Raw genomic sequence first — 6,000 nt, 5'->3', positions numbered from 1 at the left:
CGGTGATAAAGCCTAAACCATAAGACAGTCAGCATTGAAACATCGACTGCAAGAGAGAGAAATATGAAGAGAGCAAAAGACAGTTTCACTTATACTTGCATTGATTGAAATAATTTACAGTTATTGAATGTATGGCTGCAAATTTTAGCCGAAAAACGAATTTTTGGTCAATAAAGATGAACTTACACAACACAAAATTTTAGTAGATTTTATTACAAAGTATTGGTATTTTTCTATAGTTTGCGATTGTTTTTGATGTTTTGAGATCATCTGACTGTCTGGATATTTTACGATTAAAGTCAAAAAACTTTATTGTGGTTAAAACGCTTAGAAAAAAATTATGTACACAAATGATGTCACTAGTTGCGCGACTGCCCATATGTCGTTATTGACGTTGGCTAGCGACATTCAAATTGCAGTGTAACGTGTCTCTATTCTGCTAGTCTCTGTCAAAGTGCAACTATTATAGACGTCATATTCGTGCGTTCGCTTGAATCCGAGCATTTTAACCACCATCAAGTTTTGTCAAATTTAATCTTGAAACATCCACATAATAGAAAAGTACCATTACTTTCTGATGAAATCAGCAAAATTTTTATGTAAGCTCATTTTCAAAGGACCGCTTTGGTGTTTTTGCTTACTTCACCCAAACACTCCACTACAATTTAGTCTGTTTACAATTAATATACTACATTTCTTTTGAAATATAGATAAATTTTGAAAACTCTAGAAAGATTGTTGAATAAAAACAATAACAACCTAAAAAGCTAAAGAATTTTTTGCAAATTTTTAGACAGAAGGAATGTAACGAAATATTTAGAGAAACCAAACAGCTTAAGCTGTTTGGTTTTTCTAAACATTTCGTTACATTTCTTTTGTCTAAAAATTTGCAAAAAATTCTTTAGCTTTTTAGGTTGTTATTGTTTTTATTCAACAATCTTTCCAGAGTTTTCAAAATTTATCTATATTTCAAAAGAAATGTAGTATATTCAGCTTAAACCTTTATGTGGAAAAATTACTTTGAAGGCTAAATAATCAGACCATCCTACAACAACAAAGAAACTAGCTAACCTATTTCTACTTCCAAAATAAACTAAACAACCTGCAATTCTGTTGTCTACAAATAGAAGGTTATACAACCTATTTAAATTTGTGAGCACATTGCCTACAGAAACTAAGCTCTCCCTCAGTTTATGTATGGCTAGATTTCTATTTATTCCATAAAATATATAGAGTTTTGTTATACTATGTAATTTCCCAAATAATTAAATTAAACCTTTATAACCTTGGAGTATATTCTAAAAATAATATGTTGCACGACCTGATATTGCTGTAAATCAAAACAAAAAATTAACTTTACTGGGTACACAAGCTGTTAGAATAGGTGGTGGGCCAGCCAATTTCTCTGGCTGATAATGTGGGAGTGAAATAGGCTGTTCAACAGCTTTTTATAGAAAGGTGGTCAAACAGACGATCTACAGAACACAAAATAGACTGTCTTGCCACCTTATGTTATGAATAGGCTGTGTGATAGACCATTTTTCCATCAAATACTGATGTATAGTCGCAAGTTGAAACAGTTCTACTATGGTAACAGTTCTACAAGAGAACGTGATTTGAGATGATATCAGTTACTTAGCCACAACTAAACATTTCAATCACTCGTGACCCACTGATTATTACATGATATACTTTCTTAGGAGCTGGCAACTGATAAAATTGCTCACAAGTTTGCCTACTGTAAACTAAACTTGAAGTATGATACCGTATCAATTGTATCTTATGATTTGTGTAAGGATATACAAAGGCCTGGCATGATGTGTATATACGTACACTTTGATCAGGTTCACAAGAGAGATTGTTTACCAACTTGATGAGATGCAGACTTTAAAGTGTCAGTTTGCAGTTTTAAAAATAGAAAGGCCAGTTATAGAATTCTATGAAGTTGCGCGTCTAAATATTCGCTGTCAATTTGCCATCTACATGTATACTATTAGTACATTACAGCTTGAGAACTATGTCCGCGCTTGTCTGTGAGCATTTTTGTCTTTGCATTAGGAATAACTATTAGAACAAATATAGGCCTTACCTACTGGTTAAAAAATAAAAGGTTTTTGCTGACAAAATATACAGTGTGTTTCCATATTCAGCTGTGTTTAAATATGAAAATTATTCTGCTTTTCAAATATAAACTTCTTGAGCAAAGATTTTTATTTTGGGTTTATTCGCTCAAAGAAATATATTATACTAGGTTAATGTTCTATAAAAAATTTTTATTATGTTTGCGATTTGATATCACTCAAAATTTAATAATATATATTTATTATAATCTAATAATATACTTATTATTGAATTATTACATTTAATGTATAATTAACAATCAATTGCAATAAAAAAGGTTGAATATCCTACTAGTTACCATTCTCAACGCTCACATATGGAATTCACTGTTGTCAAAAACTAATAAAAAAAAATGCAGTAGTTTTATTATATAACAGACTATAAATCTCACAACTCAAGAAATTTAAAAAACTTTATGGCAAGTTAAGGGGATGTTGATTAGGAATTGACTACATTGAAATGAGAGGAAAGAGAGCAAGAGAAAGAAAGAGAGAAGAAGAGAGAGGAAGGTAGATAAACAGAGAGGAGGGAGAAAAAAGAGAAAAAGAGAAAGAAAGGGAAGAAAGAAAAAAAGAGAAAGAGAGAAAGAGAGATAAAGAGAGAGAGAGAGAGAGAGAGAGAGAGAGAGAGAGAGAGAGAGAGAGAGAGGAAAGAGAGAGGGAGAGAGAGGGAGAGGAGGAGGAGAAGGAGAGAGGGAGCAATTTAAAGTTGGATGCCCTCTCTGCCGTTTGAATTGGCATTTTTAATGAATCAGCCCCAATCTATTGTTCAAAGGTCAGATGCTGTCAACTATTAAGCCGCTGCTGCACCCACTGACAGCTCGCTGTTTATGCAATAGCAGGTGCTTGTTGAGAGCTTCTCTATGACTAAGCTGGGCGCCATGAGAAGCACTGTGAAGGAATAACACGGACGTTAGATGCCAAGGTTCTCGAGTGTTTTTGTTAAACTTTTCAGGCTCCTACATATATTAGCTTAAAGTGAAGTTTAGATCCAGTTTTGTAGCAAACAGAGAGGTTTGATGATTTTAGGAAAAGGGGTTTCTTTTGTGCATTCTCACAAAATGTTAAATGTTAATTGCAACAGGATACACAACTTTCACACGAAAGATTCTGAAATCTAGAATACTTTAGTTGCTGAAATTGGTAGTCTTGATTTATTTAATTATTCAGTTAATTTGTACGAGTCTTTACCATTTTTTCAGAGTGATATGATGTATATGAACTAAGAATTTGCTTTAACAGATGAAATGGTAAAATTATCTAATGAACAAACTATAGTCAGTTCATGAATTCCTCTATATGACAGCTTCATTAAGCCTAATTATACAAATGGTCCAACTGTAATTTGACGTTTTCTGTTCTCATCTATTTGCCCGCCATATGGTAGTTAAACTAAAGTGTTCAAAAAGTTCATAGTTTAATTTAAGCAACAATAATTTGCAATCCGTTTTTGCAAAAATACAATTTGAAAGAAAAGCTCAACTATAATCCTTGATCGACAAAAAATGAAGTAAAAACTGCATTCACCAATAAATTTTGTTTGAGTACCAAATAATATATTGTAATAATATTGTAAATATTTTCATTTTTTTTAAATACTTTTATTTAAATTTTGTTTTTATTTTTAAATTTTTTTATTTATTTTTAAATTGCTTTAATCTATATTAAATTAATAATAGAAATAGAAACTTTAGAAGCGATTTTGCTTTTTAAGGTGAACACGCTTTTTAACAAATCTGGTTGTATAATTGCTATTGGTGAAAACAGTTTCTACTTCATTTTTTGTCGATCAAGGAGTATAGTTATTGAGCTTTTCTTTCCAATTGTATTTTTGCAAAAACAGATTGCAAATTATTGTGCTTACATTATAATATGCACTTTTTGAACATTTTAGTTTGACTACCATGTATTCTGCTGGTTGCTTGGATCAAACCCGCAGTAGTATGGTTAACTCAGCAGCCGACCGGAAGTACATGTATTACTGGGAACAATCTAGTCTGCCGAGTTGGGGCTCGGCCTAGTCGAGGCATCAGTCGTCTCGTAGTCAGCTTCTCTCTCTCCAATCCGGCTCTGGTCTGCAAGTAATGGATCAAATAATGCAAGTGAGGATGTTCTTATGAGCCATTTTTTATCTTTAGTAACAAAATAATTATTATAAATGGCAAGCTTATCATTTTCTGTTGTGTTTTTTTAAATGAGAAAAGAAAATGTTTTTGAGTTTGCCAACAGGATGCTGCAAATAAAAAAACATTTGTTTCTAGCGTTACTATATTGTTTTAATTAGTGATGACATTGAAATCATACTTCGAACAGATTGCCGTTTACATTAGGGTCTGCAAAAACATGTACATGTATGACCATATCCTTATACCTGCATAAAAAGGATAAACTATGTAACATGTACTCTATAGCTACGAGTTTGGACTTAAAAACCGACTAAAGTGGCAGGCAGAAGACTCAAGTACCATCTGTTCCATGAGGTATGTATTACCATGCCAAAAATTTATTACCAGATTTTTAAGCTGGCGCTCCACTTTTTGCTAAAACATAGGTTTTCTTTGGTGCAGTAGCTTGTTCGACTCATCTTTCCACTCAATTTATAAGGAAGAGTCGATGGCGAATGTTATCATGAGTGCGCCTACTCGTCGAAGGGATCGTTTCCGAAGCGAAGGCTAATGCATATTCGTCGACCTATAAGAGTTAGTATAAGTCAGTTATTAACGAAACGCTTTACTATTCAAAACCCATTGATTTACAATTCAGTTTTTCAATTTGATCGTTACATTTTTCTGTTTCATATTCTAGCATACACATTTACATGTGTATGTTAAAATATGACGCAGTAACTGGTTTCACCAACATGGGTATTTTACATGTAGAATATGATACAGTAACTGGTTTCACTCCATTACTGCCTTACAATCCATTGTAATAAAATCAATGTTTTTCATTATTACTTTCACATACAAATGCAATAAAAGTTGGAAACTTATAGATACCCAAAACTACTGCATGTTTCTGTTTATTGAAACATTTTGCGATGGAACTAAAGGAAAAATCACAGACAAGCATGTTCAATGAAATTCAAAGAAAGTTAAGAATTCATGATGGGAGTTATCTTGAAACTATCCTGGTTCATGGAAAAAGCTGTATTTTACTGCAAAAACTATTTTCTTGAAGATTTAAAAAAAGGGTTATTTGAAGCAAATCTTTCCATCACATCAACTCATTTGATTGGGTAGACCACTATTTGTAGTATTTGGCATTGGTTTTAATACAATTATATCTCCTGAAAGGGTAATTAATCTCAGAAGGCAACTTAAAAATTCAACAAGAAAAAAGACCTATGGCCTTTCACAATTCGTCATATTTTAAACAAGTTTTCAAATCTTTTTCATGATTAAAAAACTGATTAAAAGCAGGTATTTAAATTTGAGCGATGACTTCTATTGACAGACACATGAAGATTCATTGTTTTGTTCTAAATTTTGCCATCATTAATGAAGCCCAAGCAATTTTCTTCATTTGATAGCGTCAGGTCAGCAAAAATTCTAACCTTCTAATTGGTGTTGTAATTTCCCAGACAAATTGCGTAACACATAAGAATGGCTTGTTGATCTTGCATCATGTTGCATCATTTTAGTATAGTTCTTTGTTTTGGGTTCAACTCCTTACATCACTGGGACTAAGTCTATAACGAACTGTCTATCCTAACATACCTCACGCTGACCTAAAGTAGTAACTGCAACAGCTATGCTGAGACGAGCTTTAATAATAAAGAACTTTTAAGTAAAACTTCATTTTGAATATTTTTGTAGATATTTCATTTTTGGAAAAAAAATTACTTGTCTGCTAAATCACTTTGTAAACTCAAAGCGTC

This window comes from Watersipora subatra, chromosome 8 (assembly GCF_963576615.1).
Source record: "Watersipora subatra chromosome 8, tzWatSuba1.1, whole genome shotgun sequence".
Lineage (NCBI taxonomy): Eukaryota > Metazoa > Bryozoa > Gymnolaemata > Cheilostomatida > Watersiporidae > Watersipora > Watersipora subatra.
The sequence above is the reverse complement of the archived record's forward strand: the minus strand, read 5'-3'. Positions refer to the sequence as shown.